This window comes from Ranitomeya imitator, chromosome 2, assembly GCF_032444005.1.
Source record: "Ranitomeya imitator isolate aRanImi1 chromosome 2, aRanImi1.pri, whole genome shotgun sequence".
NCBI lineage: Eukaryota > Metazoa > Chordata > Amphibia > Anura > Dendrobatidae > Ranitomeya > Ranitomeya imitator.
Genome location: NC_091283.1, coordinates 37,868,430 through 37,891,210, shown reverse-complemented (window position 1 = coordinate 37,891,210; position 22,781 = coordinate 37,868,430). Strand labels below are relative to the sequence as shown.

The following is a 22,781-nucleotide window of genomic DNA, read 5'->3' as shown; positions in this document are numbered from 1 at the left end:
GCGGTTTTGAAGCATTTTTGATGCAGTTTTTGGTGCGTTTTTTGTGCGGTTTTGATGCAGTTTTTGGTGCGTTTTTTGTGGGGTTTTGATTCAGTTTTTGGTGCAGTTTTGATACGTTTTTTATGCAGTTCTTAGTACGTTTTTTGCATGGTTTTGGTACAGTTTTTTGCGCGGTTTTAATTCAGTTTTTGATGTGTTTTCTTAATGCAGTTTTTGGTTTGGTTTTTGGTATGTTTTTTGCATGGTTTTGATGCAGTTTTTGGTGCGTTTTTTGCACCTTTTTGATGCAGTTTCTGGTGCAGTTGTTATGCGTTTTTTTGTGTGGTTTTTGGTGTTTTGCGCAGTTTTGATGCAGTTTTTGGTGCGGTTTTTGCGCGGTTTCGATGCATTTTTTTATTCGCTTTTGGTGCAGTTTTGAGCGTTTTTTATGTGTTTTTGTGCGTTTTTGTATGCATATTTGAAAGCTAAATAAAGATGTATTATTGAACAAAAAAAAAGATTTGTGATGTCATTATTCTCCAACCTCCTCTTTTACATTTGTCCAAGCCACACTCCATTAGGCCGGTTTCACACGTCAGTGGCTCCGATACGTGAGGTGACAGTTTCCTCACATACCGGAGCCACTGACACACGTAGACACATAAAAATCAATGCATCTTTTCAGATGTCATTGATTTTTTGTGGACCGTGTCTCCGTGTGCCAAGCACGGAGACATGTCAGTGTTCGTGGGAGCGCATGGATTACACGGACCCATTAAAGTCAATGGGGACTGTTATGAAAGGCAATTCAGTACTACAATGGACATAGCGGTCAGAGCACATACAGTGATCTGACAATAACCCAAAATCATAGAACGAGCTCTGAGACGTGGGAACTCTGCAGACCGCAATCCCTAATCCTCTCCAAACAACACTAGAGGCAGCCGTGGATTGCGCCTAACTCTGCCTATGCAACTCGGCACAGCCTGAGAAACTAACTAGCCTGAAGATAGAAAATAAGCCTACCTTGCCTCAGAGAAATACCCCAAAGGAAAAGGCAGCCCCCCACATATAATGACTGTGAGTTAAGATGAAAAGACAAACGTAGAGATGAAATAGATTCAGCAAAGTGAGGCCCGACTTTCTTAACAGATCGAGGATAGAAAAGGTAACTTTGCGGTCTACACAAAACCCTAAAGAGAACCACGCAAAGGGGGCAAAAAGACCCTCCGTACCGAACTAAGGGCACGGAGGTACACCCTTGCGTCCCAGAGCTTCCAGCAACAAAATAGACAAGCTGGACAGAAAAAATAGCAAACAAATAGCAAAGAAGAACTTAGCTATGCAGAGCAGCAGGCCACAGGAATGATCCAGGGAAAAGCAAGTCCAACACTGGAACATTGACAGGAAGCCAGGATCAAAGCATTAGGTGGAGTTAAGTAGAGAAGCACCTAACGACCTCACCAGATCACCTGAGGGAGGAAACTCAGAAGCCGCAGTACCACTTCCCTCCACCAACAGAAGCTCACAGAGAGAATCAGCCGAAGTACCACTTGTGACCACAGGAGGGAGCTCTGCCACAGAATTCACAACAGTACCCCCCCCTTGAGGAGGGGTCACCGAACCCTCACCAGAGCCCCCAGGCCAACCAGGATGAGCCACATGAAAGGCACGAACAAGATCGGGAGCATGGACATCAGAGGCAAAAACCCAGGAATTATCTTCCTGAGCATAACCCTTCCATTTAACCAGATACTGGAGTTTCCGTCTAGAAACACGAGAATCCAAAATCTTCTCCACAATATACTCCAATTCCCCCTCCACCAAAACCGGGGCAGGAGGATCAACAGATGGAACCATAGGTGCCACGTATCTCCGCAACAATGACCTATGGAATACGTTATGTATGGAAAAAGAATCTGGAAGGGTCAGACGAAAAGACACAGGATTAAGAACCTCAGAAATCCTATACGGACCAATGAAACGAGGTTTAAACTTAGGAGAGGAAACCTTCATAGGAATATGACGAGAAGATAACCAAACCAGATCCCCAACACGAAGTCGGGGACCCACACGGCGTCTGCGATTAGCGAAACGTTGAGCCTTCTCCTGGGACCAGGTCAAATTGTCCACTACATGAGTCCAAATCTGCTGCAACCTGTCCACCACAGTATCCACATCAGGACAGTCTGAAGACTCAACCTGTCCTGAAGAGAAACGAGGATGGAACCCAGAATTGCAGAAAAATGGCGAAACCAAGGTAGCCGAGCTGGCCCAATTATTAAGGGCGAACTCAGCGAAAGGCAAAAAGGACACCCAGTCATCCTGATCGGCAGAAACAAAGCATCTCAGATATGTTTCCAAGGTCTGATTGGTTCGTTCGGTCTGGCCATTAGTCTGAGGATGGAAAGCTGAGAAAAAAGACAAGTCAATGCCCATCCTACCACAAAAGGCTCGCCAAAACCTTGAAACAAACTGGGAACCTCTGTCAGAAACGATATTCTCTGGAATGCCATGTAAACGAACCACATGCTGGAAGAACAATGGCACCAAATCAGAGGAGGAAGGCAATTTAGACAAGGGTACCAGATGGACCATCTTAGAAAAGCGATCACAGACCACCCAAATGACTGACATCTTTTGAGAAACGGGAAATAAAATCCATAGAGATATGTGTCCAAGGCCTCTTCGGGACCGGCAAGGGCAAAAGCAACCCACTGGCACGAGAACAGCAGGGCTTAGCCCGAGCACAAATCCCACAGGACTGCACAAAAACACGCACATCCCGCGACAGAGACGGCCACCAAAAGGATCTAGCCACCAATTCTCTGGTACCAAAGATTCCAGGATGACCAGCCAACACCGAACAATGAACCTCAGAGATAACTTTATTGGTCCACCTATCAGGGACAAATAGTCTCTCCGCTGGACAACGATCAGGTTTATTAGCCTGAAATTTTTGCAGCACCCGCCGCAAATCAGGGGAGATGGCAGACACAATTACTCCTTCCTTGAGGATACCCGCCGGCTCAGACAAACCCGGAGAGTCGGGCACAAAACTCCTAGACAGAGCATCCGCCTTCACATTTTTAGAGCCCGGAAGGTACGAGTAGTGTAGCATCCATATGTTTCGTCAAACTCAATCTGACAGGTGCCCCGCCCCTATCAAAGTGTATCAAAGTGTGTAACCCCTCCCCTCCTCCTGTCAGCCAGCTGTCCCTGAGGCTGGCTGATTTCCCCTTTTGATATCGTTTGATATACTTTAATTTGTTGTAGTTTTGATATTATTCCTCGTATTTTGTTTTTATACGTAGTCCGAGTTTGATTCTGTAAGCTGTGTTTTGAGAACTTATATAACACATGTTTATAATTATAGCCTAGTCGTGTATTTATTTTACACGTGGTTTATAACACCTTTCTCATTTGTTTTATATTAGATTTTATACGTAGCCCGAGTTTGATTCTGCAAGCTGTGTTTTATTCAGTGTATTCATATAGTGGAGAACTTAAAGCTGTCTATTTGTTTTTGTAAATGGTGAACACTAACTAAATGGTGAACATTACCTAAATGTTTAGGTTAACTGCGGTTCAGAGGTTTATAACACCTTGGTCAATTGTTGTTGTATTTGCGTATCCAATAAATGTTTATTTTCACAAGCAGAAGAGGCAGCTTTTCTGTTTGTACATGTATTGTACATGAAGGTTATTGCGGGTCATGTGCCCAGGCATTGGTTTTTATAACGCCGAATGTTTGATATTTGCTTTCTCTTTTTTGTGTCCTGAAGATGGCATCTGAGAAGTTATTTAGATGTTATCTGTGGGGCATTGTAAGCTGTGTTTATTCACAGTGTAGCAGATTTTCTCCTTGTGGCTGCTTTATATACACAATATATATATATATATATATATATATATATATATATATATATATATAATATGCCACAATGTTACAACACAAGCAAGTAAGAAGCGGTATTTTATACGAATATAAATTTTATTTCTCACAATAAAACAACAGCTCAAATTTTAAGTTAGCTAACAGCATGATGCTGACAAATGCATCTTTGCGGTATCTGATAATGACACGATGAACATTAATTCTGCATTATTTTATCACATGATGAAAATAGCCATTTTATATTGAATTACTGCAGATCGCCGGCATGACTGAGTGTAATATTGCACTCAATACTGTGCAAAGGGTCTGAATACTTATGTCCGTGTGATATTTCAGTTTTTCTTTTTAATAAATTCGCAAAAAAAATCTACATTTCTGTTTTGTTCAGGCATGATGGCGTGCAGAGTGTACATTAATATATATATCTCAGAATGCAACTGAATAGTAATGCTAATTAGTCCATATAAATAGAAAATTATGTAGAAACCCAAAGTTTTGATAAGTGTATGAAAATACACCAATATTAACTATTTTCGCCCGCATTTTATATAAAATCTGCATAAAAAAATCTTCTTGGCTGCACCAAAACACGTAAGAAACAAATGTACAACTTTTAGCGCTGCCGCATCCGCAGATATTATTCCAGCGTTCTTTCATTCTACATTATTTTATCACACATTAATTTCACAACTTTTATATGATATTTATAACACATTCTCATTTATAAGGGATTTATAACACAATATTGTAAAATCATTTATTGGTTCGCGGCCTTACTAATATCCTTTGAAAATAAATTCAGCATTATTATTCCATGCTGTGACATTTTTATTCTGCAGCAACCTGTTTAGTAAAAATTCAGCATTCTTTTTATATCTTTGGTTTATATTATATTAGCTTTTTGTCATAGGTCAGGGATTTTTTGCACTTTATTAATATGTGGTTATTAGTCATTTAGGACTTATGTTATCATGTTTTTGCACTTTATTAATATGCTGACCACATAGGTCAGGGATTTTTGCACTTTATTAATATGCGGGCCACATAGGTCAGTGATTTTTGCACTTTATTAATATGCTGTACACATATAGTATTTTTGATATCTCAAAAGGGTGTGACACATTCACATATATTATTCCAGCTTTCTTTAATTCTACATTATTTTAGCACATATTAATTTTACAGGGGCCTGTGCTGTCTATAATTTGACTCCTTTTTATTCAAAGACATCTAACATATACAGACTTTTAATGTTTTTGTGTAAAATCGCGGGCAGACAGGCACGAACACACACACACACACACACACAACACAGAACCCACACACAACAAACACACAGAACCCACACACACAACACATACAACACACAAGAAATAGACATTTAGGACTTATTTATGATTAATATGCGATTATTAGTCATTTAGGACTTATGTTATCATGTTTTTGCACTTTATTAATATGCTGACCACATAGGTCAGGCACGAACACACACACACAACACAGAACTCACACACAACAAACACACATAACATACAAAACACACACACAACACATACAACACACACGACAAACATACACACACACACAACATACAGAACACATACAACACATGCGACACACACACACAAACAACACACACACAACAAATACACATGATTTTTTGCACTTTATTAATATGCGGGCCACATAGGTCAGTGATTTTTGCACTTCATAGGTCAGGGATTTTTTTTTTTGCACTTTATTAATATGCGGTTATTAGTCATTTAGGACTTATGTTATCATGTTTTTGCACTTTATTAATATGCTGACCACATAGGTCAGGGATTTTTGCACTTTATTAATATGCGGTCCACATAGGTCAGTGATTTTTCCACTTTATTAATATGGTGTACACATATAGTATTTTTGATATCTCAAAAGGGTGTGACACATTCCCATATATTATTCCAGCTTTCTTTAATTCTACATTATTTTAGCACATATTAATTTTACAGGGGCCTGTGCTGTCTATAATTTGACTCCTTTTTATTCAAAGACATCTAACATATACAGACTTTTAATGTTTTTGTGTAAAATCGCGGGCAGACAGGCACGAACACACACACACACACACACACAACACATACAACACACACAAGAAATAGACATTTAGGACTTATTTATGATTAATATGCGATTATTAGTCATTTAGGACTTATGTTATCATGTTTTTGCACTTTATTAGCATAATCAATTACTTATCACGGCCACTAGATGGCATAATATCATATTAATTATACATTGGGGTATACTTTTGAAAACTTACAAATTCATTGGAAATTTTTAAACCATTATTGCTTAGGCAAATACAGAATATAAAAAGTAAAAACATTAAATAGTACAAAAATGTTTTATTGTCAGAACTAATTGGAAATAAAGAACACATTTTAAGCTAACCGCACTCACTTTACACAATCAGAAAAAAGGAAACACACTTTAAGTTAGCTAACAGCATGATGCCGACAAATGCATCTTTGCGGAATCTGAACACAACACATACAACACACACGACAAGCATACACACACAACATACAGAGCACATACAACACATGCGACACACACAACAAACACACATAACATACAAAACACACACATCACATACAACACACATAACATACAAAACACACACATCACATACAACACACACGACAAGCATACACACACAACATACAGAACACATACAACACATGCGACACACACACAACACACACAACAAATACACATGATTTTTTGCACTTTATTAATATGCTGTTCACATATAGTATTTTTGATATCTCTTATTTCCCTGGTGTAAAATCTCGTTGATGGCTTACAAAGACATTTCAATACTATAAAAATTCTTACAGAATATAAAAATGGTTTACTGGCAGTACTATACTGCGACTGGCTTATTTTTGTACAAATTCAGGCTGTTTGCTGATCCCCTTTCTGTATTTGCAAACCGTGCAATATATCTTTATAGAAATAACACTTCTGCACCCACGGGCGCTTCTCAGCCAACCAGGCATCCGGTACGCATCAGGCACTGTGAAATAATGCAAAAATACAGCTGTGTGCGGCTGGCTGCAGCAACATTTTGCTATTATAAGTTTATGGTTTGTAAAGAACACGCATCACATACAGAACTCACACACACACACACACACAACACACAACACGCACATATGAAAAATGACAATCATTGTATGTGATTTAAAAGACTTTAGTTAGATTTATCAGGGGTGATTTAGTTTGAAAGCACGCAGTTCCGCGGTAATGGCAGGTGTTGGACATGCATTTAACAGTCTTTCATATGTATCGCAGAAAGATTTTAGTCCCATCTGTGCGAGTTTGCTTTGAGCGTACTGCGCAGACATGTCAGTAAACATTTTGACATGGGCAGCATCCCACGAAGGACGACATGTGTAAGGTGTATGTACAGCAACTTTCTGCTTTCTATCTACACGGCGCCGGGATACGGTGCGTTTCTTTAGAGGTAATACAGGGGCAAAAACGCTAGAAGAGCCTGCAAGAGCAGTATCTGCAGATTGCACAGTCTGGCACACAGGTATATTGAGGGGGTCTATGGGTGACCACATACCCTCGGAGAGCTGTTCAATTTCTCTGTTTTCAGGAGTAACTTGTGGTATGGCGTCTGGGCTATTGGAGGGCCGTGTTATGCGGGTCCTAGCGTTCTGCGCTGCCCGTTTCTCTCTTGAAACGCGCGTATATTTCTGATGTGAAATCTTGGGGCTTGGATTCCCGGGTTGTTTTGGTGCCGCGGAGCATTCATCACGATCCACAACACAGATGGGCGAAAGAAATGTTGCGCGCACCGCCGTATTAGCTCTTTGCGGTTGATTCTCTGCAGCGACGTAATTACGCCGGTGCAAAACTCGTTGCTGAAGAGGCGACGTATCTAAAAGAAAAGATACAAGTGGCGGTTAGCCGCGAAACGGATCAAAATTGGAAAAGCTAAACGGCGACGCATAGCTATGATACTGCGTAATATTTGAAAAGTTAACGGGGTCAGCTACCCATGAAATCATTGTAACAATATTTACATAAACATGTATAGAGCAGACCAGATATATACTTACAAGTATGAAGCGGGAATTGTTCCACAACAGCTCCTGATTTAACGGGCGGCGCAATGCTCAAACTCGCAGAGGCGGGAATATTCTCTTTTTCAAGCTGTATTTTCCGGGCAACTAGATTAGCGGGTGTAAGTAAAAATATAACGATTAGCGAACATAGAATTGATTTTCTACACAAAACTGCAGCATTGAGACGTTATATATATATATATATATACATATATATATATATATATATATTTTTTTTTTTTTTTCAAAAATGAATTTTCTGACAGTTAGCTAGCAGCTGTAAGTAAATAAGAGCATTACACAAAAGTGAGAATCGCCTGTATTCCAGGTGAACAGATACCTTTTCTATTCTTGAAACACCTGCGTAACGAGCTGCCGCGTCTTTTAGGCGCATCGGGTGGCGATGAAATTGCAGGGTTCTTGACATCTATGATCTCCACGTCGGAACCCAGCGTATCGCATGGTTCGGGAACACACCAGTTTTCAGGCATATCGTGCGATGTCTCAGTGTCAGTATCTGTATGAGAAATTGCGCGTAGTTCGTGTTTACATACAAAGGATTAAAGCAACTGACGTAGTATAATATAGTTTTACGGCATAAACATATTTGCGGTGTAAATTAATATAGCAAGACTTATGCCGCTATATATTAATAATTCAGTATTATATTGGTGGCTACCGCTATTATCTATTGTATTACACAGATTAGAATGTAGAATGTTAGCCCGCAAGGCCTGTGTCCTCTGTATCAGTCCGTCATTGTTAGTTTGTTTACTGTATGTGCTATTTGTAACGTGTATGTAACCCCGTCTCATGTACAGCACCATGGAATCAGTGGTGCTATATAAATAAATAATAATAATAATAATATATATATTTAGCTTTCTTACATGTGATACATGAAAGATAAATATCTTTGTACCGTGTTACAATGAAATTTCTCCCTATCTAAAAGCAAAAAGGCGCGCCTAATTACCCATGATGAGGTGAAGAGCAGGGCCATTATCGGTTAGCGGCTCCACGGCTTCAATGCGCTCATAATTCTGCGTTATGAAATTATTGCGCCAATCGGGCGACATACACGGCTCTTAAATAAGAAAGAATGCGTGAATATATAATTAATATAAATTACTTATAATATAATGACTCAATCAGAATGAGTCAATACTCTGCACATTATACGCGTATAATACCTAGTTGTGTGCTTGCAAGAAGGGGGCTGCATTGATCGCGAGGGTATTGGGCGTCCATCTTAAATAAATAGGGGAAAAGTTTTATCTATAACTGCTCCGCCAATAAATACAGTTTAAAACTACGTTACAAAAATATGCGTTACAGGCAATGATAATATTATGCCGCAAATAAAACAGTAACACTTACTTTTTCAGAGAGTAGCGCCGCTGTTCAGAGGCCCAGAAAAACGTTGTTTAAGATTCTGCTTCTCAAGCTTGGAGGAACTATTCATGTATTTAAAGAGAAATTACCACCCACCGTGACCACACCTACAGGGAATCCGCATTATACGGCACCCGTGACTAATTGCTAACACATGTCAGATAGCAATGGTGGTTATGCCCCCGCCAATGCATCTAGCTGACAGTATAACACTAACTTATTAAACAAATAACATCCTTAATTATGGTTTTAGAGATGCATAGTTAAATATAATTAAGCAATTGCGAATAATAAGCCAACTGTCTTATATACTTACATTTAGAATAGTTCTTCTTTTAGTCTAGTCTGGCTTCTGGTGAATGTCTGCTGTACTATAGTGGTACAGCCAGCTGTATTTATCCTGAGTGTCAGAAAACAACTCAGCTGTTAACACCCAGAAACACACCCAGTTACGACCCACCGAACGCCTTCTGTTAACACCCAGAACACAACCATACATGCAATTAATGCATGTATTAACTCAGTATTATACGCGTATAATGTGCAGAGTATTGACTCATTCTGATTGAGTCATTATATTATAAGTAATTTATATTAATTATATATTCACGCATTCTTTCTTATTTAAGAGCCGTGTATGTCGCCCGATTGGCGCAATAATTTCATAACGCAGAATTATGAGCGCATTGAAGCCGTGGAGCCGCTAACCGATAATGGCCCTGCTCTTCACCTCATCATGGGTAATTAGGCGCGCCTTTTTGCTTTTAGATAGGGAGAAATTTCATTGTAACACGGTACAAAGATATTTATCTTTCATGTATCACATGTAAGAAAGCTAAATATATATATTATTATTATTATTATTTATTTATATAGCACCACTGATTCCATGGTGCTGTACATGAGACGGGGTTACATACACGTTACAAATAGCACATACAGTAAACAAACTAACAATGACAGACTGATACAGAGGACCCAGGCCTTGCGGGCTAACATTCTACATTCTAATCTGTGTAATACAATAGATAATAGCGGTAGCCACCAATATAATACTGAATTATTAATATATAGCGGCATAAGTCTTGCTATATTAATTTACACCGCAAATATGTTTATGCCGTAAAACTATATTATACTACGTCAGTTGCTTTAATCCTTTGTATGTAAACACGAACTACGCGCAATTTCACATACAGATACTGACACTGAGACATCGCACGATATGCCTGAAAACTGGTGTGTTCCCGAACCATGCGATACGCTGGGTTCCGACGTGGAGATCATAGATGTCAAGAACCCTGCAATTTCATCGCCACCCGATGCGCCTAAAAGACGCGGCAGCTCGTTACGCAGGTGTTTCAAGAATAGAAAAGGTATCTGTTCACCTGGAATACAGGCGATTCTCACTTTTGTGTAATGCTCTTATTTACTTACAGCTGCTAGCTAACTGTCAGAAAATTCATTTTTGAAAAAAAAAAATATATATATATATATATATATATATATATATATATAACGTCTCAATGCTGCAGTTTTGTGTAGAAAATCAATTCTATGTTCGCTAATCGTTATATTTTTACTTACACCCGCTAATCTAGTTGCCCGGAAAATACAGCTTGAAAAAGAGAATATTCCCGCCTCTGCGAGTTTGAGCATTGCGCCGCCCGTTAAATCAGGAGCTGTTGTGGAACAATTCCCGCTTCATACTTGTAAGTATATATCTGGTCTGCTCTATACATGTTTATGTAAATATTGTTACAATGATTTCATGGGTAGCTGACCCCGTTAACTTTTCAAATATTACGCAGTATCATAGCTATGCGTCGCCGTTTAGCTTTTCCAATTTTGATCCGTTTCGCGGCTAACCGCCACTTGTATCTTTTCTTTTAGATACGTCGCCTCTTCAGCAACGAGTTTTGCACCGGCGTAATTACGTCGCTGCAGAGAATCAACCGCAAAGAGCTAATACGGCGGTGCGCGCAACATCTCTTTCGCCCATCTGTGTTGTGGATCGTGATGAATGCTCCGCGGCACCAAAACAACCCGGGAATCCAAGCCCCAAGATTTCACATCAGAAATATACGCGCGTTTCAAGAGAGAAACGGGCAGCGCAGAACGCTAGGACCCGCATAACACGGCCCTCCAATAGCCCAGACGCCATACCACAAGTTACTCCTGAAAACAGAGAAATTGAACAGCTCTCCGAGGGTATGTGGTCACCCATAGACCCCCTCAATATACCTGTGTGCCAGACTGTGCAATCTGCAGATACTGCTCTTGCAGGCTCTTCTAGCGTTTTTGCCCCTGTATTACCTCTAAAGAAACGCACCGTATCCCGGCGCCGTGTAGATAGAAAGCAGAAAGTTGCTGTACATACACCTTACACATGTCGTCCTTCGTGGGATGCTGCCCATGTCAAAATGTTTACTGACATGTCTGCGCAGTACGCTCAAAGCAAACTCGCACAGATGGGACTAAAATCTTTCTGCGATACATATGAAAGACTGTTAAATGCATGTCCAACACCTGCCATTACCGCGGAACTGCGTGCTTTCAAACTAAATCACCCCTGATAAATCTAACTAAAGTCTTTTAAATCACATACAATGATTGTCATTTTTCATATGTGCGTGTTGTGTGTTGTGTGTGTGAGTTCTGTATGTGATGCGTGTTCTTTACAAACCATAAACTTATAATAGCAAAATGTTGCTGCAGCCAGCCGCACACAGCTGTATTTTTGCATTATTTCACAGTGCCTGATGCGTACCGGATGCCTGGTTGGCTGAGAAGCGCCCGTGGGTGCAGAAGTGTTATTTCTATAAAGATATATTGCACGGTTTGCAAATACAGAAAGGGGATCAGCAAACAGCCTGAATTTGTACAAAAATAAGCCAGTCGCAGTATAGTACTGCCAGTAAACCATTTTTATATTCTGTAAGAATTTTTATAGTATTGAAATGTCTTTGTAAGCCATCAACGAGATTTTACACCAGGGAAATAAGAGATATCAAAAATACTATATGTGAACAGCATATTAATAAAGTGCAAAAAATCATGTGTATTTGTTGTGTGTGTTGTGTGTGTGTCGCATGTGTTGTATGTGTTCTGTATGTTGTGTGTGTATGCTTGTCGTGTGTGTTGTATGTGATGTGTGTGTTTTGTATGTGATGTGTGTGTTTTGTATGTTATGTGTGTTTGTTGTGTGTGTCGCATGTGTTGTATGTGCTCTGTATGTTGTGTGTGTATGCTTGTCGTGTGTGTTGTATGTGTTGTGTTCAGATTCCGCAAAGATGCATTTGTCGGCATCATGCTGTTAGCTAACTTAAAGTGTGTTTCCTTTTTTCTGATTGTGTAAAGTGAGTGCGGTTAGCTTAAAATGTGTTCTTTATTTCCAATTAGTTCTGACAATAAAACATTTTTGTACTATTTAATGTTTTTACTTTTTATATTCTGTATTTGCCTAAGCAATAATGGTTTAAAAATTTCCAATGAATTTGTAAGTTTTCAAAAGTATACCCCAATGTATAATTAATATGATATTATGCCATCTAGTGGCCGTGATAAGTAATTGATTATGCTAATAAAGTGCAAAAACATGATAACATAAGTCCTAAATGACTAATAACCGCATATTAATAAAGTGCAAAAACATGATAACATAAGTCCTAAATGACTAATAATCGCATATTAATCATAAATAAGTCCTAAATGTCTATTTCTTGTGTGTGTTGTATGTGTTGTGTGTGTGTGTGTGTGTGTTCGTGCCTGTCTGCCCGCGATTTTACACAAAAACATTAAAAGTCTGTATATGTTAGATGTCTTTGAATAAAAAGGAGTCAAATTATAGACAGCACAGGCCCCTGTAAAATTAATATGTGCTAAAATAATGTAGAATTAAAGAAAGCTGGAATAATATATGGGAATGTGTCACACCCTTTTGAGATATCAAAAATACTATATGTGTACACCATATTAATAAAGTGCAAAAATCACTGACCTATGTGGACCGCATATTAATAAAGTGCAAAAATCCCTGACCTATGTGGTCAGCATATTAATAAAGTGCAAAAACATGATAACATAAGTCCTAAATGACTAATAACCACATATTAATAAAGTGCAAAAAAAAAAATCCCTGACCTATGAAGTGCAAAAATCACTGACCTATGTGGCCCGCATATTAATAAAGTGCAAAAAATCATGTGTATTTGTTGTGTGTGTGTTGTTTGTGTGTGTGTGTCGCATGTGTTGTATGTGTTCTGTATGTTGTGTGTGTGTGTATGTTTGTCGTATGTGTTGTATGTGTTGTGTGTGTGTTTTGTATGTTATGTGTGTTTGTTGTGTGTGAGTTCTGTGTTGTGTGTGTGTGTTCGTGCCTGACCTATGTGGTCAGCATATTAATAAAGTGCAAAAACATGATAACATAAGTCCTAAATGACTAATAATCGCATATTAATCATAAATAAGTCCTAAATGTCTATTTCTTGTGTGTTGTATGTGTTGTGTGTGTGGGTTCTGTGTGTTTGTTGTGTGTGGGTTCTGTGTTGTGTGTGTGTGTGTGTGTGTGTGTGTGTGTGTGTGTGTGTTCGTGCCTGTCTGCCCGCGATTTTACACAAAAACATTAAAAGTCTGTATATGTTAGATGTCTTTGAATAAAAAGGAGTCAAATTATAGACAGCACAGGCCCCTGTAAAATTAATATGTGCTAAAATAATGTAGAATTAAAGAAAGCTGGAATAATATATGTGAATGTGTCACACCCTTTTGAGATATCAAAAATACTATATGTGTACAGCATATTAATAAAGTGCAAAAATCACTGACCTATGTGGCCCGCATATTAATAAAGTGCAAAAATCCCTGACCTATGTGGTCAGCATATTAATAAAGTGCAAAAACATGATAACATAAGTCCTAAATGACTAATAACCGCATATTAATAAAGTGCAAAAAATCCCTGACCTATGACAAAAAGCTAATATAATATAAACCAAAGATATAAAAAGAATGCTGAATTTTTACTAAACAGGTTGCTGCAGAATAAAAATGTCACAGCATGGAATAATAATGCTGAATTTATTTTCAAAGGATATTAGTAAGGCCGCGAACCAATAAATGATTTTACAATATTGTGTTATAAATCCCTTATAAATGAGAATGTGTTATAAATATCATATAAAAGTTGTGAAATTAATGTGTGATAAAATAATGTAGAATTAAAGAACGCTGGAATAATATCTGCGGATGCAGTAGCGCTAAAAGTTGTACATTTGTTTCTTACGTGTTTTGGTGCAGCCAAGAAGATTTTTTTATGCAGATTTTATATAAAATGCGGGCGAAAATAGTTAATATTGGTGTATTTTCATACACTTATCAAAACTTTGGGTTTCTACATAATTTTCTATTTATATGGACTAATTAGCATTACTATTCAGTTGCATTCTGAGATATATATATTAATGTACACTCTGCACGCCATCATGTCTGAACAAAACAGAAATGTAGATTTTTTTTTGCGAATTTATTAAAAAGAAAAACTGAAATATCACACGGACATAAGTATTCAGACCCTTTGCACAGTATTGAGTGCAATATTACACTCAGTCATGCCGGCGATCTGCAGTAATTCAATATAAAATGGCTATTTTCATCATGTGATAAAATAATGCAGAATTAATGTTCATCGTGTCATTATCAGATACCGCAAAGATGCATTTGTCAGCATCATGCTGTTAGCTAACTTAAAATTTGAGCTGTTGTTTTATTGTGAGAAATAAAATTTATATTCGTATAAAATACCGCTTCTTACTTGCTTGTGTTGTAACATTGTGGCATATTATATATATATATATATATATATATATATATATATATTGTGTATATAAAGCAGCCACAAGGAGAAAATCTGCTACACTGTGAATAAACACAGCTTACAATGCCCCACAGATAACATCTAAATAACTTCTCAGATGCCATCTTCAGGACACAAAAAAGAGAAAGCAAATATCAAACATTCGGCGTTATAAAAACCAATGCCTGGGCTCATGACCCGCAATAACCTTCAGGTACAATACATGTACAAACAGAAAAGCTGCCTCTTCTGCTTGTGAAAATAAACATTTATTGGGTACGCAAATACAACAACAATTGACCTAGGTGTTATAAACCTCTGAACCGCAGTTAACCTAAACATTTATGTAATGTTCACCATTTAGTTAGTGTTCACCATTTACAAAAACAAATAGACAGCTTTAAGTTCTCCACTATATGAATACACTGAATAAAACACAGCTTGCAGAATCAAACTCGGGCTACGTATAAAATCTAATATAAAACAAATGAGAAAGGTGTTATAAACCACGTGTAAAATAAATACACGACTAGGCTATAATTATAAACATGTGTTATATAAGTTCTCAAAACACAGCTTACAGAATCAAACTCGGACTACGTATAAAAACAAAATACGAGGAATAATATCAAAACTACAACAAATTAAAGTATATCAAACGATATCAAAAGGGGAAATCAGCCAGCCTCAGGGACAGCTGGCTGACAGGAGGAGGGGAGGGGTTACACACTTTGATACACTTTGATAGGGGCGGGGCACCTGTCAGATTGAGTTTGACGAAACATATGGATGCTACACTACTGGTACGAAATCACAAAGTCAAAACGGGCAAAAAACAGCGACCAACGAGCCTGTCTAGGATTCAACCGCTTAGCAGACTCAAGATAAGTCAAGTTCTTATGATCAGTCAATACCACCACGCGATGCTTAGCTCCTTCAAGCCAATGACGCCACTCCTCGAATGCCCAGCAACTCTCGGTTGCCCACATCATAATTTCGCTCAGCAGGCGAAAACTTCCTGGAAAAAAAAGCGCATGGTTTCATCACTGAGCAATCAGAACCTCTCTGCGACAAAACAGCCCCTGCTCCAATCTCAGAAGCATCAACCTCGACCTGGAACGGAAGAGAAACATCTGGTTGACACAACACAGGGGCAGAAGAGAAACGACGCTTCAAGTCTTGAAAAGCTTCCACAGCAGCAGAAGACCAATTGACCAAATCAGCACCCTTCTTGGTCAAATCGGTCAATGGTTTGGCAATACTAGAAAAATTGCAGATGAAGCGACGATTAAAATTAGCAAAGCCCAGGAACTTTTGCAGACTTTTCAGAGATGTCGGCTGAGTCCAATCATGGATGGCTTGGACCTTAACAGGATCCATCTCGATAGTAGAAGGGGAAAAGATGAACCCCAAAAATGAAACCTTCTGCACACCAAAGAGACACTTTGATCCCTTCACAAACAAAGAATTAGCACGCAGGACCTGAAAAACTGTTCTGACCTGCTTCACATGAGACTCCCAATCATCCGAGAAGATCAAAATGTCATCCAAGTACACAATCAGGAATTTATCCAGGTACTCTCGGAAGATGTCATGCATAAAGGACTGAAACACTGATGGAGCATTGGAAAGTCCGAATGGCATCACTAGATACTCAAAATGACCCTCGGGCATATTAAATGCAGTTTTCCATTCATCTCCTCGCCTGATTCGCACCAGATTATACGCACCACGAAGATCTATCTTGGTGAACCAACTAGCCCCCTTAATCCGAGCAAACAAATCAGATAACAATGGCAAGGGGTACTGAAATTTAACCGTGATCTTATTTAGAAGGCGGTAATCTATACAAGGTCTCAGCGAACCATCCTTCTTGGCTACAAAAAAGAACCCTGCTCCTAATGGCGACGATGACGGGCGAATATGCCCCTTCTCCAGGGATTCCTTCACATAACTGCGCAGGCACGGATAAATTAAACAGTCGACCTTTTGGGAATTTACTACCAGGAATCAAATTGATAGCACAATCACAATCCCTATGCAGAGGTAGGGCATCGGACTTGGGCTCATCAAATACATCCCGGTAATCAGACAAGAACTCTGGAACCTCAGAAGGGGTGGATGACGAAATTGACAGAAATGGAACATCACCATGTACCCCCTGACAACCCCAGCTGGACACCGACATGGATTTCCAATCTAATACTGGATTATGGGCTTGTAGCCATGGCAACCCCAACACGACCACATCATGCAGATTATGCAACACCAGAAAGCGAATAACCTCCTGATGTGCAGGAGCCATGCACATGGTCAGCTGGGTCCAGTATTGAGGCTTATTCTTGGCCAAAGGCGTAGCATCAATTCCTCTCAATGGAATAGGACACTGCAAGGGCTCTAAGAGAAACCCACAACGCTTAGCATACTCCAAGTCCATCAAATTCAGGGCAGCGCCTGAATCCACAAATGCCATGACAGAATACGATGACAAAGAGCAGATCAAGGTAACGGACAGAAGAAATTTTGACTGTACCGTACCAATGGTGGCAGACCTAGCGAACCGCTTAGTGCGCTTAGGACAATCAGAGATAGCATGAGTGGAATCACCACAGTAGAAACACAGCCCATTCAGACACCTGTGTTCTTGCCGTTTAACTCTGGTCAAAGTCCTATCGCACTGCATAGGCTCAGGTTTAAGCTCAGGTAATACCGCCAAATGGTGCACAGATTTACGCTCACGCAAGCGTCAACCGATCTGAATGGCCAAAGACATAGACTCATTCAAACCAGCAGGCATAGGAAATCCCACCATGACATCCTTAAGGGCTTCAGAGAGACCTTTTCTGAACATAGCTGCCAGCGCAGATTCATTCCATTGAGTGAGCACGGACCACTTTCTAAATTTCTGACAATATACCTCTATCTCATCCTGACCCTGACACAGAGCCAGCAAATTTTTCTCTGCCTGATCCACTGAATTAGGTTCATCGTACAGCAATCCGAGCGCCAGGAAAAACGCATCGATATTACTCAATGCAGGATCTCCTGGCGCAAGAGAAAATGCCCAGTCCTGAGGGTCGCCGCGCAAAAAAGAAATAACAATCAAAACCTGTTGAAGTGGATCACCAGAGGAGCGAGGTTTCAAGGCCAGAAATAATTTACAATTATTTTTGAAACTCAGAAACTTAGTTATATCTCCAAAAAACAAATCAGGAATAGGAATTCTTGGTTCCAACATAGCTTTCTGATCAATAGTGTCTTAAATCTTTTGTACTCTTGCCGAGAGCTGATCCACAAATGAAGACAGACTTCTAATGTCCATCGCTACACCTGTGTACTGAACCACCCAAATGTCTAGGGGAAAAAAAAGGCAAAACACAGTGCAAAGAAAAAAAAATGGTCTCAGAACTTCTTTTTTCCCTCTATTGAGAATCATTAGTACTTTTGGCTTCCTGTACTGTTATGAAAGGCAATTCAGTACTACAATGGACATAGCGGTCAGAGCACATACAGTGATCTGACAATAACCCAAAATCATAGAACGAGCTCTGAGACGTGGGAACTCTGCAGACCGCAATCCCTAATCCTCTCCAAACAACACTAGAGGCAGCCGTGGATTGCGCCTAACTCTGCCTAGGCAACTCGGCACAGCCTGAGAAACTAACTAGCCTGAAGATAGAAAATAAGCCTACCTTGCCTCAGAGAAATACCCCAAAGGAAAAGGCAGCCCCCCACATATAATGACTGTGAGTTAAGATGAAAAGACAAACGTAGAGATGAAATAGATTCATCAAAGTGAGGCCCGACTTTCTTAACAGATCGAGGATAGAAAAGGTAACTTTGCGGTCTACACAAAACCCTAAAGAACACCACGCAAAGGGGGCAAAAAGACCCTCCGTACCGAACTAAGGGCACGGAGGTACACCCTTGCGTCCCAGAGCATCCAGCAACAAAATAGACAAGCTGGACAGAAAAAATAGCAAACAAATAGCAAAGAAGAACTTAGCTATGCAGAGCAGCAGGCCACAGGAATGATCCAGGGAAAAGCAAGTCCAACACTGGAACATTGACAGGAAGCCAGGATCAAAGCATTAGGTGGAGTTAAGTAGAGAAGCACCTAACGACCTCACCAGATCACCTGATGGAGGAAACTCAGAAGCCGCAGTACCACTTCCCTCCACCAACAGAAGCTCACAGAGAGAATCAGCCGAAGTACCACTTGTGACCACAGGAGGGAGCTCTGCCACAGAATTCACAACAGGGGACCTGGAAAGGCATTTTACACACTAATATTCATATCTTCTCTACAGCAAACGCTGCTGCAGGGAACATATGAATGGGGCTTCAGCACGATGCCGGGGACAGCGCTAAACTTTAGCGCTGTCTCCGGCACGGTGCGTGTGGTACCCAGTGGGCACACGGGCGGCACACGTGTGCCACACTGATGTGCCACAGAAACGCACCGGCACACGGACACGGATAATTCCGGTACCGATTTCTCCGGTACCGGAATTATTTGGACGTGTGAGACTGGCCTTACACACAGATAGTAGATGATAGATGAGATGGATAGACAGATCTACATATAGATAGATCTATAGATGCATACATCTATCTATTCATATATGTATCTATAGCTATCAAGTCCAAAAAAAGAAGAAACAAAGTATACCCGCACTGCTGTCATACGCTATCACCTATTGGCGTGCTATAATATGCTGTACCAGCCCCTATACCTCCTACTCAATGCATGGGCATAAGGGGTGCTCAACCAAAAAGATATAAAATTCAAAAGCAAAAGAAAAAAAGTGGTTAGCACTCACCAAACCCAATGCTGTAAAAAGTCTTTATTTGGACATGGACAGGGAGAACATGATGTCTGGAGGATGACAGCTGTTTCGCGCCACATGCGCTTCCACAGATCCCGATGTCAGAGGGGGGAAGTGAGGCAACTAATAAAGCAGCCCTAACACCTCCCCACCTCTGACACCACACCTGACACCTCCCATTGAACCAACTGTGAAACACCTAACATATTATATAATAATAATTTTTATTTATATAGCGCCAACATATTCCGCAGCACTTTACAAATTATAGAGGGGACTTGTACAGACAATAGACATTACAGCATAACAGAAATACAGTTCAAAACAGATACCAAGAGGAGTGAGGGCCCTGCTCGCAAGCTTACAAACTATGAGGAAAAGGGGAGACACGAGAGGTGGATGGTAACAATTGCTTTAGTTGTTCGGACCGGCCATAGTGTAAGGATCGGGTGTTCATGTAATGCTGCATGAACCAGTTATCAGCCTTAGTATGTAACAGTACAGACACAGAGGGCTAATAACTAGGGTTGAGCGAAACGGGTCGGCCATTTTCAGAAGTCGCCGACTTTTGGCAAAGTCGGGTTTCATGAAACCCGACCCGACCCCTGTGTGGGGTCGGCCATGAAGTCGGCGATCTTCTGAATCTGGAATCGGAATTCCGATACCGATTCCCGATATGTTTAAGATATCGGGAATTGGTATTGGAATTCAGATTTAAGTGTAAAATAAAGAATAAAAACAAAAAATATTGCTATACTCACCCTCGGACGCGCCCCGGCTGCAACCGGGAGCCCTCCCTCCCAAGAATCAGCGCCCGAAGGACCCCCCGACGATGCCACGGCCTCCGACCGGCCGCGCGACGCCCATGTGACCGCTCACGCGACCAATCAGAAGCCGCGACGCCACCGAAAGGCCCCCCAAGCGCCGGCTCCCAGGAAGGAAGGCTGCGGGCCACAACCAGGGCGCGTCTGAGGGCGAGCATATTCCTAATAGGCATATACTCACCCTCGGACGCGCCCCGGCCGCAACCCGCAGCCCCCCCCCTACTGGACAATATAGCAAACAAAGTGTATAATATAAATAAAACAAGGATACAGACGACTCATAAAACAGTATAAACAGTAATTGCAATAACGGCAGGAAAAAAACTCTCACAAGAAGACCGACATGTCGATCTTCTCATTAAGTCCCAACGGTCCTTGTGCATTTGTGCGTATGATCCACATCGCTTCTTTTCTCAGAAGAGTCCTATTCAAGTCTCCGCCACCAGGTGGCAGTGAAACTCTTTCTAAACCTGCAAACGAAAGCAACTTAATATCGGCATTGTGAAACTGTCTGACATGATGAATGAGACGAGGGACCCCTTTGCCGGTTCGTACAGAGTTAAAATGTTCCCGTATGCGCACAAAAAGCGGGCGAAAAGTTTTACCTATATAGTAGAAGCCGCAAGGGCAAAATATTGCATACACTACATGTGTGCTTCTGCAAGAGATAAAATCCCGTACACCTGCACAGCCCCGCACACACCCGAACAGCCCCGCACACACCCGAACAGTCCCACACACACCCGAACAGCCCCACACACACCCGAACAGTCCCGCACAGCACTGCACACATCCGAACAGCCCACAGACCTCGCCCACACACACATACATGCACAGTCACCGCCCACACACTTCCCTCCTCCTGAACTGCAGCGTTTCTTGGACCCACATCCGCAGCAAAACTGCAGATCTTTTTTACATCTGCGGTTTTGCTGCGGATGTGCCCGACTCAATGCAAGTCTAAGGGTGCAGAAACGCTGCAGTTCTGCACAACAGAGGTGCACAACAAGTCTGTGGCTCGCATAGGCTTACATTGATTGTGCACTACACTGCAGATTGAGAAAATGAAGTTTTATTCTCCCTGCAGCTGCTTGCTACTGCTCACTAAATAGTGAATGCGCAGTAATCATTCCCTGGCACGTTGATTGATGGGCTGCTCTACGGTGTGGGTTTGTCATGTGTATGTTCAGAGTAGGATGTCAATCAAAGTGCCAGGGAGTGATTATAGCAAGCTATGGCTAGAAACGACCGGCTGCAGTGAGGACATAACTTCATTTATTCACTGTAGCCGCTACTCCTGCAAGCCTGCTATCTGCCTGCAAATTACTCCTATATGTGTAGGTAAAACATGTTTCTGCATGTGTCAGGGTTCCTTTAAGGCTGGGTACATTCACAGTCTGAATACAGACCACAGTGTCCAAATTGACTTAGGGTCTACTGACCCAACCTTCCATCTTCATATAAGCCAATGAGGCTGGAAGTTCAAGTCATTAGACCCACGATAATACTGGCATTGTGATCTGTATATGGACCATGAAATTCAATTGTCTGAACCTGGAGTAAGACATTAGTGTGTTTTTCAGCTGTGAGTGTAGAAAGAGATCACTGCTCCTCAGTCAGCGTAGAGGTAATTCATTACATAATTACGTATTACTAAAGGCATAAAGAACCCCTAAACTAAAGATCTAGACTAAAAATTAACTTTTATTCTATCAAATAATAGTTTGGAAGAAGTGTACTAAAAAATTAAAAAACATAGTGCGATGTATAGAAAAGATTAATATATTTTTTATAAGAGTTTCCCAGTCAAAATAATCCCCAAACACAGGAAGGTAATTGATCGCTGCGGACCACCACAGTATATTCTGATCCCAATCC

General features: G+C 40.5%; 2 long non-coding RNA genes across 2 annotated transcripts; one reads left to right on the top strand and one right to left on the bottom strand.

Moving 5' to 3' along the window:
- Nucleotides 1-7,772: 7,772 nt before the first annotated feature.
- Nucleotides 7,773-8,496, bottom strand: LOC138667151 (uncharacterized). Its single transcript, XR_011318617.1, has 3 exons — nt 8,342-8,496; nt 7,996-8,106; nt 7,773-7,814 (listed from the first exon to the last, which is right to left on the bottom strand). It is a non-coding gene; the product is annotated as an uncharacterized lncRNA (long non-coding RNA).
- Nucleotides 8,497-10,617: 2,121 nt separating this feature from the next.
- Nucleotides 10,618-11,331, top strand: LOC138667150 (uncharacterized). Its single transcript, XR_011318616.1, has 3 exons — nt 10,618-10,772; nt 10,998-11,108; nt 11,290-11,331. It is a non-coding gene; the product is annotated as an uncharacterized lncRNA (long non-coding RNA).
- The last annotated feature ends 11,450 nt before the right edge of the window (nt 11,332-22,781 follow it).